This window comes from Lissotriton vulgaris, chromosome 6 (assembly GCF_964263255.1).
Source record: "Lissotriton vulgaris chromosome 6, aLisVul1.2, whole genome shotgun sequence".
NCBI classification, from domain to species: Eukaryota; Metazoa; Chordata; class Amphibia; order Caudata; family Salamandridae; genus Lissotriton; species Lissotriton vulgaris.
Genome location: NC_141694.1, coordinates 158020201 through 158045272, shown reverse-complemented (window position 1 = coordinate 158045272; position 25072 = coordinate 158020201). Strand labels below are relative to the sequence as shown.

The following is a 25072-nucleotide window of genomic DNA, read 5'->3' as shown; positions in this document are numbered from 1 at the left end:
GCCATCTTGCTCACCTTCTTTTTAAAGTTGCTGTTATACAGTTTGTGCCAGTGTAGCATTGTAATCGTCTGCAATTTGAGTGCTTGGTTGGGTCTTTATTTTTTCTTGTCTCCTTACATAATAGTAATAATAATCATAATGAAAGCAGGCAGCATGCCACAACTAAAGGGTGTGACAAATGCAAAAAGAACAATTGATGGACAGAATGCAGAACAATGTCATACATTCACCCCAATACAGAGATCTGGCCTAAATCCATCGTTTTTTTGCTCGCCATCCCATGCAAATCAATCTTGACCCTGCGCCCAATGGAAACAGTCCAGCCCAAACTGCCAGGCCAGGTCCTCCCTGGACTGGAAACAAGCATCCTAGGACCGGTTTCGGGGTTTCACCCCACATCAGCCAGGATAGCTTGAATCCAGTGGCATGGAGAGCACGAGAGTGATGTGGTGAGCAAAAGAATGATGGATTAAATCTAGATCCTTGTGACTGGGGGTGAATGTTTGCATTGTCCAGCATTCCGTCCATCAATTGTTTCTTTTGCAAATGTCGCCCTAAGTGGGAAGGGTATGCCCAGTTGTGGGTCCTGTGCTAATTACACCACTGGATTCAAGCTAGCCTGGCTGACGAAGGGTGATTCCCTGAAACCGGTCCCAGGATGCTTGTTTCCGGTCCAGGGACAAGGAACAGGGTCAAGACTGATTTGCATATGGCTAAGTCCAAACTGGGGTAGTGTGGTGAGCAAAAGATTGATGGATTAAATCCAGATCCTTGTCACTGGTGGTGAATGTTTGCATTGTTCAGCATTTCGTCCATCCTTTGGTTCTTTTGCATACAATTGAAAGGTCTGTCATTTAACAATATCACTCGTAAAACAGCCACACCAGTGAATGCTTTACAATTTTAGATTGTAATCGTACAGAGACCATATCTGCTTCGTAAATTCTTTTTGTGGCATATGTTTACAATAAATAACCATGACACCACCTGGTCCTGTCCATGCATTTTGGCTTTGCCAATACTTGTTAGTTCTTCTACTCGTGCCCCGCCCTTCTTTAATGTCGCGTGCTATTTTCCGAGCTTCTGCAGCCCTCTGATGGCATGTGGTATTTTAACCTGTTTGTGAAGTGGGCATTCCCGCCTATCTTGTGTTTCCTGACAGCGGCCTCGCCCGCGGCCACGCCCCTGGAATTCTGTTAACCCGTTCGGTGGCGGTGAATACCTGCTCGGTGACTTCGAGTCGCCCACACCTTTGGGCTCCAAGAATAACTCGACGGAGCGCGCGAGGGGAGGGTGGCTTTGTTTGGGGAGCTGTGGTTACTATGGTCGCCCGCTCAGCACTCCTCGTCTCTTGAGCTTCAGTTCAGCATAGCGCCTTGGATGAGAGCCTAGACCTTGGGTAAGTTGGCGCTGCGCTAAGGATGCACAATAGAGTCATTTGAAATCACCTGTCGAAGGTGTTGGTAGAGGACACGGCACCCGCGGAAGATTGTCTGTGGACCTCCATTGGAGTGGTTGTGCCTGGGGCTTTTCAACACTGCTGATTTTGTTTGTTTGTGCCGTTGTTCTGCTTTGAAATGTGTCTTTATTGGTCTTAATTGTAACTTGCAAATATCCCACGTGCGTCCGCAAAGCATTTTCGCAGGTGATTTAAATTGAATTGCTCCTGCATGAAAAAAAATCCAAAATGTCCTTGTGATAGATAATTGTGATTCCTGAAGATTTACTTATAGGCCCAGAATCACACGGTTTTAAGTGCTAAAGCTGGGATTGGACCCAACGTCCACCAGTTTCAGATTCCACTGAGCCTCCTCTCTGACCTCATCGAGGTCAAGACAGCGCGTGGAGGCAGTCTAGCACTGAAAGAAGCACGAGCCACTCGCTCTGACATTGGTCATTGACCCACAGCACGCGTGCATTCACACCGGTGCTCTGAGCTCATCTCCCATGGTCAGAGTCGGCTTGGGATCAGCAGGCTGGCAGCAGGTTTCAAGATGCCACCTTAGATGCCAGCTGCCTGCCGGGGGTCTCCAAAAGGCAGCGCCTCTTGAGGCTCTTGTGCAAGATCCCTGGTGATAATCAGAGGTGAGCGCAGTCCTGAAGCTGACATTTCTAAACTTTATTTTATATCGAATACTTGATAAATATTGTCTGAGGAATTAATGACTGAAAACAATCACATTCTGTAGAAAATTGATTCTGTGGGACCACATTACTCCATTAAACCGACGTTTTTTCAGCATTTACCCGTATCCATCGTCTTAAACCTGCACTAGTATTTGCACTCCAGTACCTTAGCGCATGCAACTTTAGTTTTTTGTTTTGTTTTCTTTGGTGTTCGGTGTAGTGCTTAGATTCTGTCTTGTAGCTCTCTCTGGGCACTTCGAGGAACTGTAAACGTATGGAGACTAGAAACGCAATGGAGAGATGTGTGCTATAAAGAACGTCACAGCACGCAGGGTGAGCAGTGGGCCAGCATCGGGCTATGACGATTAATTTATTTTTTTGCTGTCCCATAATTTTACATCCAGTGCATGTCACGGTTCATTTCTACTCATTTTATTGAGAATATTTGTATAGTGCCAACTCAACTTTTGCTCAACAACGCGCTCGCTGTACATTAGACCTAAAGAGCGGAACAAAAGTTATTCCAATAAATCATTTGATGAGAGTGACAGATATTAGCTACTTTCTTTTGCGATGGAACAGGTCTTTCGAGTTAGAATTTGCGCTTATGGTCGCCATATGCACCCAAGTAGGGGCCACCCGCCCCTTGGTCCAAATTGGGCAACTGGTCTCTGTAGCCCTGAAAAGTGTACGTTTAGTACTTCTGTTTTCTGTAATAACGTTATCTTTGAAGGTCAGAATACTTACTTTTTCTGAATTTCCTTTATTTTCCAAGCCCCCCACACCTTCGGTGGCAAATACTAGCTATGCCTCACAGCGCTATATGTTTCTGATAAGGGATGGCACATTTGCAAAGCTCGCACTATCAGGAACGTTCAACCTCCCCCTGTGCCTCCTTTAAGCTTCTTTACTGTGAGTGCACAATAAAATGTTCACGCTGACGTTCACCAAGCAGGGCGAAACGTGTCCGTGATTGTGGCACGTCTTTGAGCGCGGTCTTCCTCTGGCTCACGGAGTTGCAATTACCCTCCAGTGATACTGGGTGACGTCATGCTTCCAGTCATTGCAACTGAAAAGGGCGCCTGTTTTTCACACTCACAGTTCTGGTTGTGAGCACCTCCCAGGGTGTAGACTCGACAGAGTTGGTTGGGAGAGTCCCGCAGGAATGCGTTTAAGGAACGAAAGAGAGCTTGAAAAAATCAGGCGTGAGTCGATGTGTTTATCGATTCGTGCTGTCAGGAGTGCCTTCACCAAACGGGACTCACTGCTGCTCCAGCACTGTGCATACCTCTAAAATAGCTCAGAGTGGTAAGTACCTGCTGCTGTAAGGTTTCGCCCCCAACTGTTAATAATTATCGCCGCTTTAGCGGCAGGGAACTGCTGCTAAAGCGGCGATATGGGCTTGATAATATACCCTGGAGAATTCCAATAGAAGTCCATGTTCTGGTGTGAACATGGGCTTCTATTGAAATTCTACAGGGCATATTATCAAGCCCATTATCGCCGCTTTAGCGGCAGTTTTCTGCCGCTAAAGCGGCGATAATTTTATCGCCGTGCTTGATAATATGCCTCAACGTGTTCTCGTTTAACCTTTCCTTCTATTGAACAGCAAAATATCTTCCCTACATTAATTAGCTCTGAAGAGGTTACTAAGCTTCAACTGAATGTATAAACATATTTGTCACGTCTTCATCCTTTGTTTACTTTAGCACTCCATATATTTTTCGTGAATATATTTAATTTAATACTGTTTTTAGGCATTTTCTTAAATTGCCATATATCGTTCTTGTTAACTGGCAGTACCCAACCCCCTTTCAACTCCCATCTTTATTTTATATTTAATAGAGTATATTGTTCTCGAAACGTGGGTTCCTGGCACTGCTGGGCTTTTCAAGTAAAGGAACTAAACTAAATTATATTTCTATGTATAGTTGTAGGAAGATGTTAACTTATTTAATGATGTGTTGTCGTTATGATTCATGCTTATACTCAAATATTGTACCTGCTGTTAACACCTGTGCTCGGCATGCAAGTAACAGGTTTATATCCCTTCTGGGCCTTTCATCCTTCTGAGGTTGATGAAGTGAGTACCATTGACTGAGGCATAATTTAGAGTTCAGGGCTGCTGTGCTTGTTGTACTAATGTGCTTGCTGTACTGCTGTGTCCAGCACCCCTTTCCTCCTTCGCTAGTTTAGGTTTTATACTTTCCAATACAAACACACATTTAATGTGGGGTGCCAAAAGTGTCGCTGCCTATAACAAACCGAAGGATTGTGTAGCCTTTCAACCTCAAGCGTACACTAGTTTCCTTAAAGAATACACATTTTTAAACCTGGCCACAAATGGCTTTAGTTTGTGTCAGACCTTTTACTGTAAATTATTTAAGATCTACAGAGAGCCGCTGTTGGCTCTGCCAAGAGGAGTATTTTTCTTTAACTTCATGCTATTGGCTGTTTGGTATATCATTCCACCACCAATGGAATACGTGCATTTCAAAGCACAAGGGACTATTTTAGATCTAAATAGTACTCTCAACTGCCAAAGTTTTTGTCACATTCAAGTTTTTATCTTATACACGAAATACTGTCAGTACTGCCTCCACCAGTACAGATACCATGAAAACCACAACCAATACTACAACCAATACAAATACACCAATATGACCAATAATACCGCCACTGATACCTCCACCGCCACCATCGCTGTTACCACACATCACCTATACACCATCACCAATACCACCATCAACAATATTTGCATCCTACCACCAGTATCACTACCAATATGTCACCAGCTCCACCAAGACCAATAACAATAATACCACCACCAACACTACACCAGCACCAATAACACTATACCAGTAATATCACAGCACTGCCACAGTGATCAACAACACCACCAATATCACACCACCACCTGCTGTGACAGATGCCACCACCACATAAACCACTAGCTCCAACAGGTTTGTTACCTCTAATACCAGGTTGGTGGATCAGTGGACTAAGCCATCCAGTTCAGGGATCCTTGTTTGACCTCATGGTCACAGGTTTGAATCCCAGTAGGTCCACTCAGCCTTTCATCCTTCTGACATCAATAAAATGAGTAACATTGAGTTGGATAATAATAAACATCTGTAATTTCAGCGCCAGGAAACCCAAGACTTGGGCAAACGTTTACTTTACAAACACGTTATCCGAATACCATCCCAATAACTATCAACACCACCACTACCCGAACACGAAACCACCACTAGCTCATTTTCACACCACCGCCAATACCACTAATGATGCTCCCACCACTACCACCACTACTGTTGTAACCACCACCAATGTCTCCACAACCACCACTACCATGTCAATAGGTCTGGCTTTAATGTTTTATCGCATGCAACTACATTCCTGCATGCCTGTGTTTGCAGTGCATACATTGTCACTTTAAATCCAGACCTATTGGCTTTGCCCATGCTTCTTTTTTGTAAATTCCTCCGTCCAATCCAGTATCATGGCCGCAAGTCTAAAAGTAGTGCACCACCACGTTGTGGTTTCTCGTGAACCCCTACATCACCCAAAGAGATTGTGCTGACAGCCATAAAGTAGAGTGCTGCCCAAGGGTATTCACTCACTCCCTCACTCACTCCCTTACTCACTCACTCTAAAAGCAGCACAGGGCTCCCCTAAAGTCCTGAACAACGTGCCACGCTCATTTCTGGATATAAGCATATTTTTGCCTCAATAGACATTTACTGAGAACAAGAGAGAAAAAAAACACATGAAGGGGAAAGAAGGAGTAAGAGAAAGATGGAAACACCGTCACAAAGGGAGAAAGCAGGAATCCACAGAAGTGCGATAAAGGAACAGGGAGTGTCTGGTAGTTGATTAACCCCTTGCATGCGGAGCTCATTCCCCCGCTGTGCTGGGGGGAGGGGGCTGCGCACAGCGCCCCGGTGCTGAGCTCGTCATGAGCCTCGGTGGTCGTGTGCTCATGACGAGCTGAGCTCGTCATGACCACACCCGTTTGTGTAGAACGTTCACACAGCAGGGGAATTAGCCCAGCGTGCGAGCGTTCCAACGGTCATGACGAGCTCAGCTCATCATGAGCACACGAGCACCGTGGCTCATGACGAGCTGTGCTCATCATGAGCGTGCAAGGGGTTAAAGAGGCATGAGGTGGAATCAAGGCTACGCAGTCTTAGTATTCGGTGTGCCAACATTTAAAAACACCAGCACTCATCCTTTTACAAATTAAGAGCTGGGTGTAGGTGTTCGAAAACATCTTATTTGTGGGATGTTTCGGGCAGATTGAATTGGACCCAGGTATGCTTACTATTTACAGATAAAGTTTGTTTTGAGTAGTATTAAACTGTGATATAGAGTTCAGACAGGGACAATGACATACACTGCTTTAAAGTAATTTTCGCTCTGGTACATACTACGCAGGGCATTGATGAGATTTCAGATTTGAAAGTCTTAACTGATGAAGTAACATATATAAACATGGTAGTTATCAATAAGCTTAACATTTTTTAACCAAGCCAGCAGTGGAATCTAACGAGGAGGACCAGATTTTTCTTTCAGTCTCGCAAGTTTTGTCTGTTGGGCCTAGTCAAGGGTGTGACCTGATGGGAGTCACTCGTACTGCTACGCCTAGGCTTGACGCCCTGGCCTTCTTGGAACCTCTAGATAGAGGGATCAGCTTTGCAAGCGGATCCATGGGCCCTGCCCAGTTTCTGTAACGATCATCCAAACACTAAAGGGCAGATTTACAAACCCCTTGCGCCACTTTTGCGTAAATTTTCCCATGTTAAAAATGACGCAAACATGGCAGAAGGGGCTTGTAAATATGCCTCTAGGTCTTTCCAACAATAGAAAAGAACTTAGGAAAACACCATATTATCCAAAACATTGGTTCTCCTTGAACACATTCCACTCTATGCATATTCACAGACATATGCAAATTAATAAATGAATAAGCTGGACAACATAGTGAGTTATATATTGGGAAAATCATAAGTGGGCAGAGATACAACAGAAAAGAACAAGCATTGGTAAGTGCATTAGGTTTCGCCAATGTGATTAATAATAATCTGTTTTTGTTGTAAGTTGTAGCTTGCTGAGTAGTTGTACAATATAAGTTACAAACAAGTCTGTTTAAGTGGTAAAAATTGTTTATGTACAAAAAGGCAATATATTGTGCTGTCACAAGTGGTATTGTGCAGGTAGATAATAGCAATATTATGAAAAATGAAATGAAAGAGGGAATTAAAAGAATTAATTGATGTACTAGCAATATCATATGTTTAGAGGAGTTCTGACAACTTTTGGGCCGGTACCACTGCACCTGCTGCACCATTCAGATCATGACCCTAGTGCCTGCAAGATAACTGCATTTGTGACTGCTTGTTTAGTAGTAAAATATAGTAATATTTGGTGTGTAGAGGAGTAATGATACATTTTTGCACCATTCAAATCATGACCCTATTACCCATAAGATAACTGCACTTGTGGCTGCCTGTTTAGTAGTAAAATATTTCAACATTTGGTGTTTAAAGGGGTTCGTAGCGCTTTGAGCCCCGGTGTCACTGCACCCGCTGAACCATTTAAATCATGACTGTAGTGCCTCCAAGGTAACTGCATTTGGTACTGCTTATTTAGTATTTTAATATAGCAATATTTGGTGTTCTGACAACATTTGGTCCCAGTGCCACTGCACCTGCAGTACCATTAAAATCATGACCCTAGTACAGAGGTCTCGAGTCTGTTGTGTGCGACCCCCAGGAGTCCTGTTTTGGAAAAAGACAGCAATGGTTAATTCCAATCTTTAAATGCTTCAGCTGAAGTTTTATTAATTGAGTCTCCTGTGCTGTGACGTGTTAGGGTGCCTGCTTGCCTGAATGAAATGCAAATGTGCGCAGTGAGTTAATCTGTGTAAAAAGTGTAAAGTGTGCTTGGGAGCTGCTTCTGGCTTTAACCCCTTCACTGCGGCGGCTATTCCGCCGCAGTGCTAAGGGGGCGAGGCGGAAATGCGGCGGGGGCATGCTGGTGACGGAACCGCTCCGTCACCAGCGTCGTTTGCTCTGTGCTTATGACGGAGCGGTTCCGTCATGGCCCCACCCGCTCAATAGAACGCCCAGCGCAGGCGCGGAATTCGCGCCGCGCAGGAGCGTCGGGCGGGCCATGATGGAACCGCTCCGTCATCAGCACAGTGCCACCGCAGCTGATGACGGAGCGGTTCCGTCATCAGCAGGGGAGAGGTTAATTGATCTAATCACTCCAAGCTTTGTGGCGACAAAAATTGCATTTTTTTTTAATCGGTATTGCAAAGTGTTAACAACTGGGCTCTGAAGTATGTGCTTTTAATCCTAATTGTATTTACACAGTCCTTAATACCCGTAAGGAGTCGTTAAAGGGACAGTTATGTAAAAAAATGCATTACATACAATCTGGTATTACTAAAACCTACATTTTGGAAGCACTATTTTATCGTAAAACTATTTGCACATTTTGTAGCAGCATATCCTATACTGTGTGTAATGCAAGTATAAAAAAATGACTTACATATTCACAGTGCTTTCTGTCAAAGGCTGTGATCTGTCAAAGGCTGTGACATCGTAGCTCTAAAAATACACATCACTATTCTCCACTGCACCAACCAAGATTTAATTCTGTGTATCTCTGGTTACACACAGACCTCTGCTGTGAATTAACTAATGAGGTCTCAGAATGTACTACAGTGCATTTCCCACTGAGTAGCAACTTAAAAAAAAATATTATTCATTTAAGCTGCCCATTATTTTATATGTAGGTTCCTGATGGTGAAAGACCTAAAAAAAAGTACAGAATATTTTGGGTTTATTTATGAGAGGCATGCGCCTCACCAGATCATCACTTTTTGGACGCTCCAGTGGCGCAAGCATCTAAACCATACATACGAGGCCACGCAACGTCACCCTGCATGGCCTCACATCTATGAAGTATGCGAAAGCAGCGCAAATCGCTGCATTGCCATATTCTGCGTCAAGAAGGCATTTCACGGGCATTGAAGTGGATGGTCCCACGAAACATCCATGGATTTTGATGCAACCCCAGATTTACAAAATTACATAAACCTGGGGCAAAGCCTAAATCTTACTTCTCCCCAGCAGAGGTGTAATGAGGAGAAATATTACATTTCTCCTTGTTTTTCCTCTTTCCATGTGTGCTGCATTCTGCAGCTCACATAGAACAAGGAAAACGCCTCTCATGATTGTTTTTGTGAAGGAAGGTGCTCCTTCCTGCACAAAAACAATCCGGCCTATGTTGAAGCTATGTAGCAATTTGTGCACCAATGCAAGGGGAATGGACAGGAATCCACCGTATTTCATAAACATGGTGTATTCCTGCCATTTCACATTGGCGTGAGGCAGCACAGAAGAAGACTTGTGGCGCTACCCTACGCCAATTCCTCATAAATGAGGCCCTTTGTTTTTAGCTGCACCTTTTACCATGTCCCCACGCTCACTGGCCTTTAGTTTGTTAAATACAGTTTAATATTATTTTCCCACTTTAAAAATGATTTGTTGTGGGAATTGGGAGCGTTTATGGTTGTCGATAATTGTCAATGATGAGGAGTACCAGGTGCATGATATTTTTGTCAGGAGGGGGTCCTTATGCCTAAACAATTTTGACAAGGGGGTCTCGGCATCAAAAAGTTTGAAGACCTCTGTCCTAGTACTTAGGATGGCCTGTTTAGTAGTATAATTTAGCAATATTCTGCGTTTAGAGGGTTCCATGGAGCTTTTGGCCCCAGTGCCAATGCACCTGCTGCGCCGATCAATTCAAGCCCCTTTTAAATGCAAGGTAGCTGCACTTGTGACTGCCTGTCATATATCAATATTAGGGGCCTTATTTATGAGGCTGTGCGTCACTTGTATGCCGCCGGTGCGTCACTTTTTGTGACGCACCAGCGACGTAAAAATTGTGCCTTGTTGCACCATATTTAAAAAGTGACGCATCTAGGTAGATGCGTCACTTTGTAAACCCCTGCGCCACATTATACCTGCGCCAGGTATAATGTATGCAGGGGGGGCGTTCTGACGCAAGAAAGGGTCATAGAAGTGACGCAGTGAAATCTATACGATTTCACTGCGCCACTTCTAGGACGCAAATGTGTCAATATCTTACGCCTGCCTCACAGCAGGCATAAGTCTGACGCAGGCCCTTTCACATGGAATTTGCCCCATGTGAAAGGAGACATTGCTGGAGTTGCGTCACTTTTGTGACACACTCCAGCAATGCGTCCCTTTTACGTCTACAGATACGTCCGAAATATTGACGTATCTGTAACTCCTTGCGACATGATGCCTCATACAGTAAATATGATGCATCAATCATGTCGCAAGGAGGGAGCACTGAGAAGTTACGCATCACTGCTATCACGCAGCGATGCGTCACTTCTCATAAATGAGGCCCTAGGTGCCTGCTAGATAAGCACTTGTGACGGTCTTCTTTAGTAGTAAAATTTTGCAATAATCTGGGTTTAGTGGGGTCCAGGAGGCCATGCGTCCACACAGATCATGCAAGTAATTATCAGTTGGAGTGGCATCAGGAATCCAGTCCTGTGCTCAGTCAGAACTACCTAGGAGAAACTCACTGGCCTTTGGCCGAGAGCATCGTACACAGAAAGGTACCGCAATGGTGACTGTATATTTGTGGAACTGATTAAGAAAAAGGAATTTCCCATGTAACCCTCCAAAGAGCAATCCTTTAGACACACGCCCCTCAATTCTTGCATAACCTCTATGCAATTTTTTGCAAAATGTTCAAGTTTCATAAATTAATGCGTACCCACACCTGACGAAATAACTATTTGAAATAACTACAGGAATAGCTTGCAGTTGGTAAAATAAGGGAGCATTTTAAGTGACATCTTTTCAAATTCAACCGGTTGATTCGGACTTTCATCCTTCGAGGGCAAATACAACAGACCAAGATAGGTTGTGGTAAAAAGGCAGCTTGACGATGATAGCTGTCTGTCAGTCTGTGTGATCGCGGCAGCACCTGCTATGTGAATACTACGTGCTCAAAAATGATGTCACAAGGAGTATACAGCACTGATTGGGTCACATTACGACTCTATTCTTTAGGGCCAGTGGACACATCGTCTGAGAGTGCACTCCTAAATCATGCAGAGAACAGTGAAGAACAGTGCCCTGGACTCAACTGAGTCAACCAAAGTGGTCAGGATGTTTAACCCCTTGTGTGCTCGTGATGGAACCGCTCCGTCACGAGCCTCGGGTGTGCTGTGCTGGTGACGGAACGATTCCGTCACGGCCCGCTCGCCGCGCCTGCGCGGCACATTCTATTAAGCGGGCGGGGCTGTAAAGGAACGTTCCGTCACAAGCACAGCCCTCCCGAGACTCGTGATGGAGTGGTTCCGTCACGAGTACGGGAGAGCCGCGCGGCCCCCCTCCCCCTTAGCACTGCAGCGGAATAGCCGCTGCAGCTAAGGGGTTAATAGATGAATACATTAATTTAAGTATGACAAAATTGGTTAGGGTGTTTAAGGGGTGAATACATTAAAGTAGTCTGCATATTCTGGGCCTAAATTACAGAAGAGCTGCAGTTTCTGTGCAGGTGATTGCCATCGCCGATGGTACACTGCCACCAATTCCACCCTGGCAGTAACACACCGAGCAGTACTGCGGTTTGGATCGCGTCAGCGGTATTGGAACCGCCAGTGGAGGCAGTCAGCATGGACAGTTTGAAGGATTTTCTTTTCTAAATAATTTGAAAGAGCCTGTAGTGAGTCATCCTGAATATATTTTGTTGGAAGCTGAAGAAATGCATGTTGAGCCTCGCTTAGGCTTATGTTCCATATGTGAATGGTTTTGTAATTGTAAATTGTATTTACATAGCCCTTACTCTCCCTGAGGTGACGTTGAAGCACTTTGTGGCGAGTATGCACTCTACTCCGGAATCCAAGATTAGAGTTAAATAGTTGGTCAATTAGTAGTAAGTGCTTCTTTTTTCCGAGAAGATTAGTTGCGGTAAGTTTGGTAAGTTTGTTTAGAAGTGTTTTGAGTAGGGATAGGATAATGGATGTGGATTAGAAAAGTAAAGTTTAGAGTTGGTAGTGGGAGTAGTGGACATGTGCACCTGTTAGTTGAGCAAATTGGATAAGGAAGAGGGGAGTGTTTGAATAGGATGTTTGGAAGTTTTTAGTAGTTAGAAAGCTTTGGGATGTGTCCGAGAGAGAAGTGATGGAATAAATGTGAAAAGGAATATGCTTTGTATATTGACACATTCGGCTAAAGCAACACTGTAAAGATGCAGACATCTCTTGCATTGAGAATAAGGGGTTGTGAATTATTCATGTAAATGTATTTCAGAAAGTTTCATGTGAAGGCAGTGCTTAATTTGAGCCGGTGGTTTCGAATGCTCGGCACCAGCACTTAATTGTGAACAGCAGCACTTATGACAGTCTGCCACACGGTGGCGCTGTCTGTGTAATTTAGAGATGAGGAGAACATCTGTTTATTAATTCAACATGCATTAAAAAAAAAAAATTACTGTCGCCCAAGTCATTCTTAATGCTTTGTGGGCCTGGAATTGCCTGAATTATCACACTTGTAGGAGTTTTATGGTTAGTAGTTGCGTAAGTATTGTTGGCAGCGCAGGCAGGGGTAATTAGTGGTTAAAGCTACAGTGGCTTCCTGATGAGGCAATAGCACGTATTTAATTTATTTCCGAATAAAGCACTGTATAAAGGGCATGGATTTAGTAGTATGCAGTACGGGGGGAGGTGGGTACATGAAGTTTGAGCGATTAACCCCCCTCCACCGTGGCCTGCTTCACCCCTTAGTGGCGTGAAGGGAATCCAGGGGATGATTTTCCTTAAGATGTTGGCGAGTCCTGGAGAGTCTGTTGTTTTTAGGGATGTGCGAAAATCAAATAACATACTTTCGAGGAATTATGTGAAAGTTTGGGATAATTATGTGAAATTACACATAATTACCCATAATGCCAATCTGTCATTTATTGCTATATTGTACCAAAAAATGCGTCTAGGATCTATTTTGCAGTCAAAAAGAAGCACAAAAATACAAGTGGCATGAGCAACCGCTGCTTGTGTTCTGGCCGTTCGCATTATTTCCGAGCTACTGTGGTGAACATTTTCAGCGAATGGCACATAATTACGCGACATGGCATCATTTCCAAAACAAGATATTACCAAAATGATGCCAGCGTAATATACATTTTGCTCGGGCCTACTATCTCTCCACCTACTTTGGGCGTGCAGAAGGGCATGGGGATCCATCCACTGTGAAAGGGTGATATGGGCAAGGGGAACCCCCACCAGATTTCTGTCCTAGCCCACTTGGTTAGAATCCGGAGTAAAGCGCTGCACCTGATTCTAACATGGGGAGATGCTGGCAGCGGGCATAAGGATGGAGCATGTGTTTGTAGGAGTTGGCTGACAAGCATTGTTTATATTGAGCTTATTCGAACAAGAAGGCTATAACATCACAATGATGAGGCTTTCACTGAACAATAGTAAGTAAAAGTTTCATTGGTGCAATATGTCACACACCCCCCTTCCCCACAAAAAATATAATGAAAACATAGTAATTAGTAAAACACAAAATACTCCTGTAAGAATAAAAATACCCCTTTACACATCATTTAATAAAAAGTCCAAATGAAATATTGAATAAGATAACAAGAGTAAAATATGCTAACATCACCTAGTGGAACAAAACTACAGTGTAAATGTGTACAAATATTACCTTAATAAACCTTCAATACATTTCATAGTCCATGACCCATTCACATGCTCTCCAGAACATTCCTTGACTGGTTTTCCTAAGAGACATATTGGATTGCAAAACAAGCTCTGCTCTCACAGGCACATTGGTGATACAATCAGCCAACGTAATATATTTTTTTTACATTCCACACATTTCCATTGCTTAGGTCAACTGTATACGCATTTACTTTTTTCACTTGTAACAGACTTGAGAACTTGGGCATTCCCTTCTTCCCTTTACGTGCACAAGCACTCGCAACCCAGTCATCAGACCCAATACCTCGGGCATTCGTACTTCCGTTTAAATTTTTTCTGGAAATTCTCTTTCCCTCATTCTGCTTTTGCACTTCCACAGACAATACCATCCTTGACTTCCTGCCCCTCATCCACTCAAAAGATATCTCTCCAGTGGCGCTCTTTGGTGTAGTGCGATACGCTCTTATCAACTTTGACACCGTCTCCTTCCGCAAACCACCCTGACCCAGAGGCTGTTGTAAACCTTTAAGCGTTCTGTTCCACCGCTCCACCAGCCCATTTCCTTGAGGATAATAGACCGAGGAACGGATATGTTCCACACCCCACTTCTTCAAGAAATTCTCCATCTCACATGACACAATATACACTCCTTTATCTGTCACAATCACTTCTGGGAAGATGAGGCTTTCACTGAAGAATAGTAAGTAGAGGTTTTATTGATATTAAAGAGGAAGCTGTTGCTGCGCTCTGCACCTCTCAGCTGGATTCCACCAACCACCCAGAATCCCCTGACCTCACAGCTTGTGACATTCCACGATGCAGGGTGTCACATAAGCCTTGGGATTTGGGTCCAATGTGTTTGGCTCAACGCTCTCCTTCAGAAAGAAGGGACTAAAAGCAATACACCACTTGGTCTGGGATTCTGATGCAGGCTGTAGACTTCAGAGTAGGATGTTGTAAGTGACCGTGTCAAAGGCTGTAAACCAGAGGAGAGGTCCGCTTGAAACGGATATCATGATGAGCGGGTTGAGCGACAATATCGAAATTGCAGCACCAACCAGCACATATATCGACTCCACAATCTTGTCAAGGTACGTTGGAGTGGATTTAGAATTGTAAATGCATCCTTCCTTATTCATGCTTTTCTTGACGATAGGATGCTAGTCGATATTATGTGTAGGCCGATCTTCTTGCTTTAGATACTAGGACCTACAACCCAGAAGATGATTCCTGCCCTTATTGAGGGGATTAGACAAATTCCTAGGAGTTCTGGGTGTGACGTGTTCTTGGGACACATAGGAGTCTGCAAATGTACACATCTAGTGTTGGCTTGTGTTGTGGCTGTTTCTAGCTGGTACAGGGGTAGGATTAACCTGGATAGGCGTAAGCAAACATTGCTTCTAGGAGGTGTGGATGGACACACTGTAGTAGGATATGCTAATGTCAGAGTGAGACATCCACTTCTATGGACAGTCACAGCTACCACAAGACACACCTGTCGGTAATCAAAGCTTGCAGATGTAACCGCCAATTAAGATCGTGAAATGGGAAGTGCTCATTAGAAGATCGTGACGATAAATTGTATTAAAAATAGTATGATTACCAGCTTGCACGAGTGTCACTGAACAACAATAGATTGTCGCAAGACACTCATAAGAGGATGCAAAACAAGAAGGGTGATGTAAACATGACTGGATATGGGAGGAAAAATATGCGAGCACGCAACTTAAATAAAGCGTATGAAACAGGTATTTCACATGTTAGTAAGTGCTCCCAGTTTAAGGAAGCTAGAGAAACCGAGGGAAGGGAAGAGAGCTGTTTGCCCGGGATTAACCTGGCAGAATTAGAACTACTGCATTCAGAGCAACATACCAGCTACATCAGACCTCCTCTTCCGCCACAACAGAAGGAAGTGCGTAGACGAAGGTCAGAGGTCACAGAGACTGTCGATGGGAAAGGCATGCTAGTTATGTCTGGGAACCGGAAACTTTCGTTTAGAAAGGGTCATTTTGGGGTTCATCATTTCTGAGTTATCGAAAAATCAACGTGGTTCTAGAGATTTTAGAGATTGGCATTGTTTTAGAAATTAGAGTTTAGATTGGAGGGGAGCTAAACGAACTGCTAAAGTGGAGCATCTTTCCCTGCCGCCTGCTCACGAAGCAGCCTGAAATCAAACCTCCGCTCCCCTTCACGCTCCCTACGCCTCCCTCCAGGGGCTACCACAGGTGCAGCAGGAGCAGTGGCACCGAGGCCCAGGGCCCTGAGGGGTGTATTTGAACCCTGATAATTTGTGTATTTTACTGCACCATCAGTAATGACAAGGTCCATTTTCTTTGCGTGCACCAGGGCCAATAGAAGCCTTGCTGCCTACTGCTCCCTCCAGTGCAAAAAGAACAATTGATGGACAAAATGCGGAACAATGTCATACATTCAGCCCAGTAGAGAGATCTGGGCCTAAATCCATCGTTTTTTTGCTCACCATGCCATTCCAGTTTGAACCCAGCCATATTCAAATCAGTCTTGACCCTGCGCCCAATGGGAACAGTCCAGACGAACTGCCCAGCCAGGTCCTCCCTGGACTGGAAACAAGAATCTTAGGACTGGTTTCGGGCGTTCAGCCCTCATCAGCCAGGATAGCTTGACTCCAGTAGCATGGAGAGCACGGGACCCATGTCTTGGCATACCTGTCCCACTCGGGGGGACAAATGCAAAAAGAACAGTTGAGGTACAGAATGCAGAACAATGGCATACATTCACCCCAGTACAGAGATCTGGGCCTAAATCCATCGTTTTTTTTGCTCACCATGCCATTACAGTTTGGACCCAGACATATGCAAATCAGTCTTGATCCTACACCCAATGGGAACAGCCAACCGGAACTGCCAGGCCAGGTCCTCCCTGGACTAGAAACAAGCATCATAGGACTGGTTTCGGGCTTTCAGCCCTCATAAGCCAGGATAGCTTGACTCCAGTGGCATGGAGAGCACGGGTCCCAAGTCTGGGCGTACCCGCCCCACTTGGGGTGACAAATGCAAAAAGAACAATTGATGGACAAAATGCAGAACAATGTCATACTGCTAAACTGGGGTGGCATGGTGAGCAAAAGAACGATTAATTTAACCCAGATTTAACTCAGATATCTTGACTGGGGGTGAACGTATGATTTATTCAGCATTCCGTCCATCATTTGGTTGCATAGCACCCTCCAGTAGTCGGAGTCTTCAGACACTGTGTGATGTCAGTGGAAGTTTGTAAATTGTAGGACTTTTTTTCACCAGTGGCAGGCACACATTGCCACCACTACTATCATATTTCAGAAGAGAGACAAGTGCAGCACACACAGCCGCTTAGCATCTGTTACCTGCCAGTCACTAGTATCCACAATTTCCCCAACTGGCAGGGTAAACTAGATCACAAATTAGGTACATTAATAGCTTGAGCTATTTACTGTCACAGGGGTATGCAACCTGTAGGCTGCGCACACACCTCTGCAGACAGCAAATTAACTCCTGGATCCATTTTACTGGAACTGGCTACCGACATGCCACACAAAGGGGCAAACTTACAAGAGTTTATCGCCATAGGAACATCACTTTTTATGGCGTTCCTGTGGCGATAAACCCTTTGGCTTATTTACAGGGCAGCATCTATCTATCTATCTATCTATCTATCTATCTATCTATCTATCTATCTATCTATCTATCTATCTATCTATCTATCTATCTATCTATCGATCTATCTATCTATAAATTCACGGACAAAATCATAGGTTTCATGTACGTTATAGTTAGAAATTAGCATTTAAAAAACCTTAGGAATTCACTGAAAAAACCATAGGTTTCAGGGACATTATAGTTAACTGGACATTTCACTCTTACAAATCAATAGAAATTCCACTGGTATTGTTAGTTCAGCTAACTATAACTCGCACCCCTGCAATGCGCTGCTGATGACGTCACGTATTACATCATTCATGACATGGTCAGTGACATCACTGATTACATCACTGATGACATCATCCAGTGACTGTGTATTTCTGTAAAGTTTAAATATGTAAAGTTTAAAATATGTTTTGTATTTATAAATATGCCAAGGTGTATTGAAGAATGAGAATGAGTGGGTGTATAAGTGTTTGAATGGATGATTTAGTAAGTGCATGACCGTCTGTATAAGTGAGTAATTAAACGTGTCTTAGTGAATTAATTAGTTAGTCACTAAACTATGTAAATGTCTATATCAGTCTGTCAGTTGGTGTGTAAGCAGTTACATGGGTTGGTGAGTAGCTAAATGAGTGTCCATATGGGTTATTGATTGGTTGTCCGACTATCTGTATGGGTGCCAGAGTGTCTATGTGGGTTGGTGGGGGGTGTGTGTTATTCCGTGCATGGCTATATAAGTGGGTGAGTAACTACATATCTGAAAAGCAGTATATGTGAGTGACAGAGTATATAAATGAACTATATTTGAGAGTGAGTGATTGTGAGAGGGGCTGTATGGAAGAGTGTGTGGTTGTATCAGTGATTGTATAAGAGAGTAAGTATGTGTTTGTGTCTGTAAGTGAGCTTGTTTTTGAATAACTGTATAGGTGTGTGAATGGAAGTGTGATTGATCTTTTGCATGACTGATTCGGTGTGTGAGTAACGCTATGGATGAGTGGCTGTGTGTGAGTGTCTGTATAGGTGTATGAGTACATGTGATAGTGCTGTATTCATGAGTGACTGTATGGGTGAATGAGTGGATGTGTGTGAAGACCTGGGAATCAGTGAGTGGGTATGTAGTAACTGGTATTGGTGTGTCTATGGTTTCGAAAATGGTAGTTTTTTATTGTACAGTAGGTGTAAGAAAGGTTATTTTAGGGTGTGAGGAGGTGCTTCAGATTGTCACATGGATGATGTCATCAGTGATTTCAATTGAGATGTCATTAATGATGTCATAAGTGATGCACTGACCATGTCATTAATGATGTAATAAGTGACATCATCAGCTGTGCATTGCGGGGGCGCAAGTTATAGTTAGCTGAACTAACTATAACAGTGGAATTTCTATGGTTTTGTAAAAGTGAAATGTCCAGCTAACTATAACGTCCCTCAAACCTATGGCTTTTTCAGTGAATTTCTAAGGTTTTTTAAATGCTAATTTCTAACTATAACGTACCTGAAACCTTTGGTTTTTTCAGTGAATTTCAATGGTTTTTTAAATGATAATTTCTAACTATGACATCCCTATTAAGTCCCCTTGTATCCTGAAGGTCCCTGGTGGCCAAGTAGCCCACCAGGTACATTTAGTAAGCGCCACAGACCTGCGTTTCAGAGAGGTGTTCTGAGGCCACGCCCCTTTTTACACCACGCTGCAAACACAGCTTCTGGCACACTGCTGCTCAGAGGATGAAGTCCACTTGTGTCTTGAGGTCCTCAGGACACAAGAGGACCTCATCGCCTCACCGGCAGTGCACCAGCAGCCACGTTTGCAGAGTGGTGTAAAAAGGGGCATGGCCTCAGAACACCTCTCTGCATCGCACCTCTGTGGCATTTACAAGAGGTACCTGGTGGACTAGTTGGCACCCAGGGACCCTCATGATTTTTTTTTTTTTTTTTTTTATCCTCATTTGCCTGGCCACCTCTTATTTAGCCTCCAGCTGCCAACCACTCTTTCCAGGTGCAGAGTTTCCTCTGCATCTTGTATTGTGTTAGGTGGAATTTGGCAATAGATGGCCCGAAGAGTATCGTGGAAAAAGACTCCAAACTTGAAGTTCTATTCAGTTGAACTAGCCATTCTGAGCCGACTGGGGGGAGGCCTAGTTCTTGGAGTTTCAAGGCATAATCATAGGACCGGGGGAAAAAAAAAAAAAAAAAAAAAACCCCGGTTATTGTCTCCAACGAACCAGAACGTCCCAAAAGATACGAATACGCTCACCGCCTGATCTCCTCATGTCAGTTTTAGAGGTTGCGTAGAGAGACGACAGCCAGCTTGCATGGGATGGTGCTGAATTTTCAATCCAAACCTTACATATCTCTCTTCTTGCAAGCAGTATGGCGAAGAACAGAAATGTCCTAGCGTGGCCCTTTATATTGTTGTCCCAACCAAATATAATCAAGGAAAGTGTGATGGAGATCGAAGTATTAAGGATGGAGTCTAGAGTTGCTTTAACCTCATTCCAAAATTGTAATATGTTGGGGCATTCTTTAAACATGTGGACGTCTGAGGCTGCGATATGGCCACATTTATTGCATTTCTTCCCTGGGATAAATTTAGAAAGTTTTAGCGGGGTAAAATATGCACGGTGAATTGTAAAAAAGTGATTGCGTCTTAGCCATGCAGGTTTGACACACTTATATAATAGGGTACAGGAATTCTGCCAGGTTTCGATGCTCTGGGCCCCCAGATCTGAGCCCCATAGTTGTTCCGGGAGGATGAAATCTCCATCTATCTCTTCTAGCAGGCACCAGTACCATATCGAAACCTCTTTACCCCCTGCAAGTTGCGCTACCAATTTCTCTTCGGTGGAACTATGCTTCCCTAAAGGAGGCCCAGATCTATTTGTTGCCTTAGCTCAGCTATTTAATTGTAAATACTTAAACCTCGAGAGCTCTATCCCCCGCTGCTCCCGCAAAACCTCCCAGGGCCTCAGAGAATCACCTGTCAACACATCGCCCCATGTTAGTATCCCTCCTACTCTCAACGGAATAGTAAGCCGATCATCCCAGCAGGAAGGGAGCCCTGGGGAGTCCCAAATGGGCGCAAGGTTGGAGTAGTATGACAAGCCCAGGTTCCTCCTTATATGTGACCATAGCTTCGCTTGGGACATAAGAGTTTTTAATTTAACTTTCTTGAAGTATTTCTGTTCTCCAAACTTGAACATGTAGCCGTTAGTTGGTAAGCCAGCACCAATCAGCATTGCCATAAACATGAGGCCTATTGATGTATTGGATGGCACTTTTAAGAGCATTCTCGAATGGGAAAGTTGGAATGCCCACGCATAGTATTGTAAATCTGGTAGGGATAGGCCCCCCTTTTCCCTCCTCCTCCTCAGCTTTTTCCACGATATTCTTGCTGACTTGTATCCCCAAACGAAGGAATTAAGCTCTCTCTGGCATTTCTCTAGCGCTATATTATCAAATGCAAGTGGGATCGTGTTGAATAAGAAGGTGAACTTGGGAAGAATTGACATTTTTAGCAAACTTACTCTACCTAGAATAGTTAGTGGGAGATTAGACCAAGATTTTAAAGATTTTTTAATTTCCTTAAAAATTCTCTCAAGATTGACTTGGGCAATTTGTGCGATATCTTGCACTATCCGAATTCCCAAGTATCTCATTGAGTTTGATGTATTTAGCGTTGGGTCAGGTATGTTCCATGCCATAATGTCTGTTTTGGAGGCGTTTATCTCATAGCCCGAGATGCGGCCGAAATCTTCGGCTCTCTCGATGACTGCCGGTAGAGCGATCTCCGGGTCTGAGGTGAAGACCAAAATGTCATCTGCATACAAGGCTACTCGCTTTTCCCACTCCCCGAACCTAAAAGATGGAATAGAGTCATCTCGTCTGAGAACTTCCGCAAACGGTTCTATGTATAGGTTAAAGAGGAGGGGGGAAAGCGGGCAGCCCTGTCTTGTGCCTCTAGAGATCTTAAACGATTCAGACAGGTTGCCATTTATTAGAAGCCGTGCTGTTGGCGATTTGTATATAAGTTTTATTGATCGACAGATTTTCTCCCCTAAGTTGACCCTCTTTAACACGTCGTTTAAATAGGACCAGTTTACCCTGTCAAAAGCTTTAGCTGCGTCTAGGGTGAGGGTTGCCAATGGGATAGTAAAGGCTGAGGCGATATCGATTGCCCCCACTAGATCATATGTTAAGTCAGAAAGCTGACGCCCTTTAATGAATCCCTTTTGATCTTGATGGATTATTTCCCCCATTACTGATCCCAATCTAGCTGCTAAAATAGAGGCATATATTTTGTAGTCATTATTTAACAATGATATAGGGCGGTAAGACCCACATAGTGTTGGGTCTTTTCCAGGTTTTAAGATCAAGACTATAGTTGCCTCACTCCATGATTGAGGTGGGTCATTACCGTCCTTCAGAATACTGTTAAAAAGGGCCGTCAGCGTAGGGACAATTGTATCGGCCAAGGCTCTATACAGTTCTCCGGGGAGTCCGTCAGGACCTGTGGCTTTTCCATGTTTTAGTGCGGATACGGCCTTTTTAACCTCTGCCTCTGAGATGTCCAAATCCAATGCCTCACTTTGCGCTTGTGATAACTGTGGAAGAGATATCTTATCTAGCCATGTCTTCCTTGCCTGTTGGTCATCTATAATATCATCCCTATATATTTCGGCAAAAAACTGCGTAAAGGCAGTACTGATTCCTACATCTGATGACCTGAGCTGATTTTCCCCCTCTGCCATGATCCCTCTTATGTGGCTTTTTGCTTGGTCTGCTTTGACCCTCCAGGCTAGAATCTTACCTGCAGTTTCTCCGAATTCAAAATTAGACAATTTGCTCGCCTCCCATTTCTTTGAGACCCTTTCTTGTAGGATATCTTCTATCTGACTTTTGAGGTCTGACATATTTTTTTGATCTTGTAGTGAGCCAGTCGTGCCCCTAAGCCTTTGTTCAATTATCTCTAGCTCCTGTTCTAGGTTTTGGATTTTGGATAGATAATTTTTCCTCCTAAAGGAAGCTCTGTTGGTGATGCAGCCTCTCAGGTATGCCTTAAGAGTTTCCCATACTAAGGCAAGGGAGGTTGAGTGCAAATTGCTATCTAAAAACATCTCAACTAGATCACAAATTAGGTACATTAATAGCTTGAGCTATTTACTGTCACAGGGGTATGCAACCTGTAGGCTGCGCACACACCTCTGCAGACAGCACATTAACTCCTGGATCCATTTTACTGGAACTGGCTACCGGCAGGCCACACAAAGGGGCAAAGTTACAAGAGTTTATCGCCATAGGAACATCACTTTTTATGGCGTTCCTGTGGCGATAAACCCTTTGGCTTATTTACAGGGCAGCATCTATCTTTCTATCTATCTATCTATCTATCTATCTATCTATCTATCTATCTATCTATCTATCTATCTATCTATCTATCTATCTATCTAACTATCTATCTATCTATCTATCTATAAATTCACAGACAAAATCATAGGTTTCATGTACGTTATAGTTAGAAATTAGGATTTAAAAAACCTTGAAATTTCACTGAAAAAAACATAGGTTTCAGGGACGTTATAGTTAGCTGGACATTTCACTCTTACAAAACCATAGAAATTCCACTGGTATTGTTAGTTCAGCTAACTATAACTCTCACCCCTGCAATGCGCTGCTGATGACGTCACGTATTACATCATTCATGACATGGTCAGTGACATCACTGATGACATCATCCAGTGACTGTGTATTTCTGTAAAGTTTAAATATGTAAAGTTTAAAATATGTTTAATATTTATATATATGCCAAGGTGTATTGAAGAATGAGAATGAGTGGGTGTATAAGTGTTTGAATGGATGATTTAGTAAGTGCACAACTGTCTGTATAAGTGAGTAATTAAACGTGTCTTAGTGAATTAAATAGTTAGTCACTAAACTATGTAAATGTCTGTATCAGTCTGTCAGTTGGTGTGTAAGCAGTTGCATGGGTTAGTCAGTAGCTAAATGAGTGTCCATATGGGTTATTGATTGGTTGTCTGACTATCTGTATGGGTGCCAGAGTGTCTATGTGGGTTGGTGTGGGGTGTGTGTTATTCCGTGCATGGCTATATAAGTGGGTGAGTAACTACATATCTGAAAAGCAGTATATGTGAGTGACGGAGTATATAAATGAACTATATTTGAGAGTGAGTGATTGTGAGAGGGGCTGTATGGAAGAGTGTGTGGTTGTATCAGTGATTGTATAAGAGAGTAAGTATGTGTTTTTTTCTGTAAGTGAGCTTGTTTTTGAATAACTGTATAGGTGTGTGAATGGAAGTGTGATTGATCTTTTGCATGACTGACTCGGTGTGTGAGTAACGCTATGGATGAGTGGCTGTGTGTGAGTGTCTGTATAGGTGTATGAGTACATGTGATAGTGCTGTATTAATGAGTGACTGTATGGGTGAATGAGTGGATGTGTGTGAAGACCTAGGAATCAGTGAGTGGGTATGTAGTAACTGGTATTGGTGTGTCTATGGTTTCGAAAATGGTAGTCTGTATTGTACAGTAGGTGTATGAAAGGTTATATTAGGGTGTTAGGAGGTGCTTCAGATTGTCACGTGGATGATGTCATCAGTGATTTCAATTGAGATGTCATTAATGATGTCATCAGTGATGCACTGACCATGTCATTAATGATGTAATATGTGACGTCATCAGCTGTGCATTGCGGGGGCGCAAGTTATAGTTTGCTGAAGTAACTATAATAGTGGAATTTCTATGGTTTTGTAAAAGTGAAATGTCCAGCTAACTATAGCTTCCCTGAAACCTATGGCTTTTTCAGTGAATTTCTAAGGTTTTTTAAATGCTAATTTCTAACTATAACATACCTGAAGCCTTTGGTTTTTTCAGTGAATTTCAATGGTTTTTAAATGCTAATTTCTAACTATGACATCCATATTAAGTCCCCTTGAATCCTGAAGGTCCCTGGTGGCCAAGTGGCCCACCAGGTACATTTAGTTAGCGCCACAGACCTGCATTTCAGAGAGGTGTTCTAAGGCCACGCCCCTTTCTACACCACGCTGCAAACACAGCTTCTGGCATACTGCTGCTCAGAGGATGAAGTCCACTTGTGTCTTGAGGTCCTCAGGACACAAGAGGACCTCATCGCCTCAGCAGCAGTGCACCAGCAGCCACGTTTGCAGAGTGGTGTAAAAAGGGGCATGGCCTCAAAACACCTCTCTGCATCGCACCTCTGTGGCGTTTACAAGAGGTACCTGGTGGACTAGTTGGCCCCCAGGCACCCTCATGATTGAAGGGTAATTAATCCCCCAACTTAAAATGCGCCAGAGGGTGCATTTGCACTGTGGTGCAGGGAGTGAGGCAGGGCCTGATGTGACAAGTTGGGCGAGTAAGTCTCCTTGAATCCTGAGGATCCCTGAGGGCCAACTAGCCCACCAGCTACCTTCAGTAAGTGCCACAGAGCTGCGTTGCAGAGTGGTGTAAAAAGGGGGCGGGCCATTGGACCACCTCTCTGCAATGGTGAATG

General features: G+C 43.7%; 1 protein-coding gene across 4 annotated transcripts in view; it reads left to right on the top strand.

Moving 5' to 3' along the window:
- The window catches only part of PAQR8 (progestin and adipoQ receptor family member 8), a 359347-nt gene that overhangs the window by 297512 nt on the left and 36763 nt on the right, over nt 1–25072 (top strand). Inside the window, exon 1 of one of the 4 annotated variants that reach the window (XM_086926198.1) lies at nt 1372–1399. The exons of the other annotated variants lie outside the window; for them this stretch is intronic. The gene's annotated coding sequence lies outside the window, so the exon portion shown is untranslated. Of the gene's footprint in view, nt 1–1371; nt 1400–25072 lie in introns of those variants that run through there. 4 annotated transcript variants of the gene reach the window in all.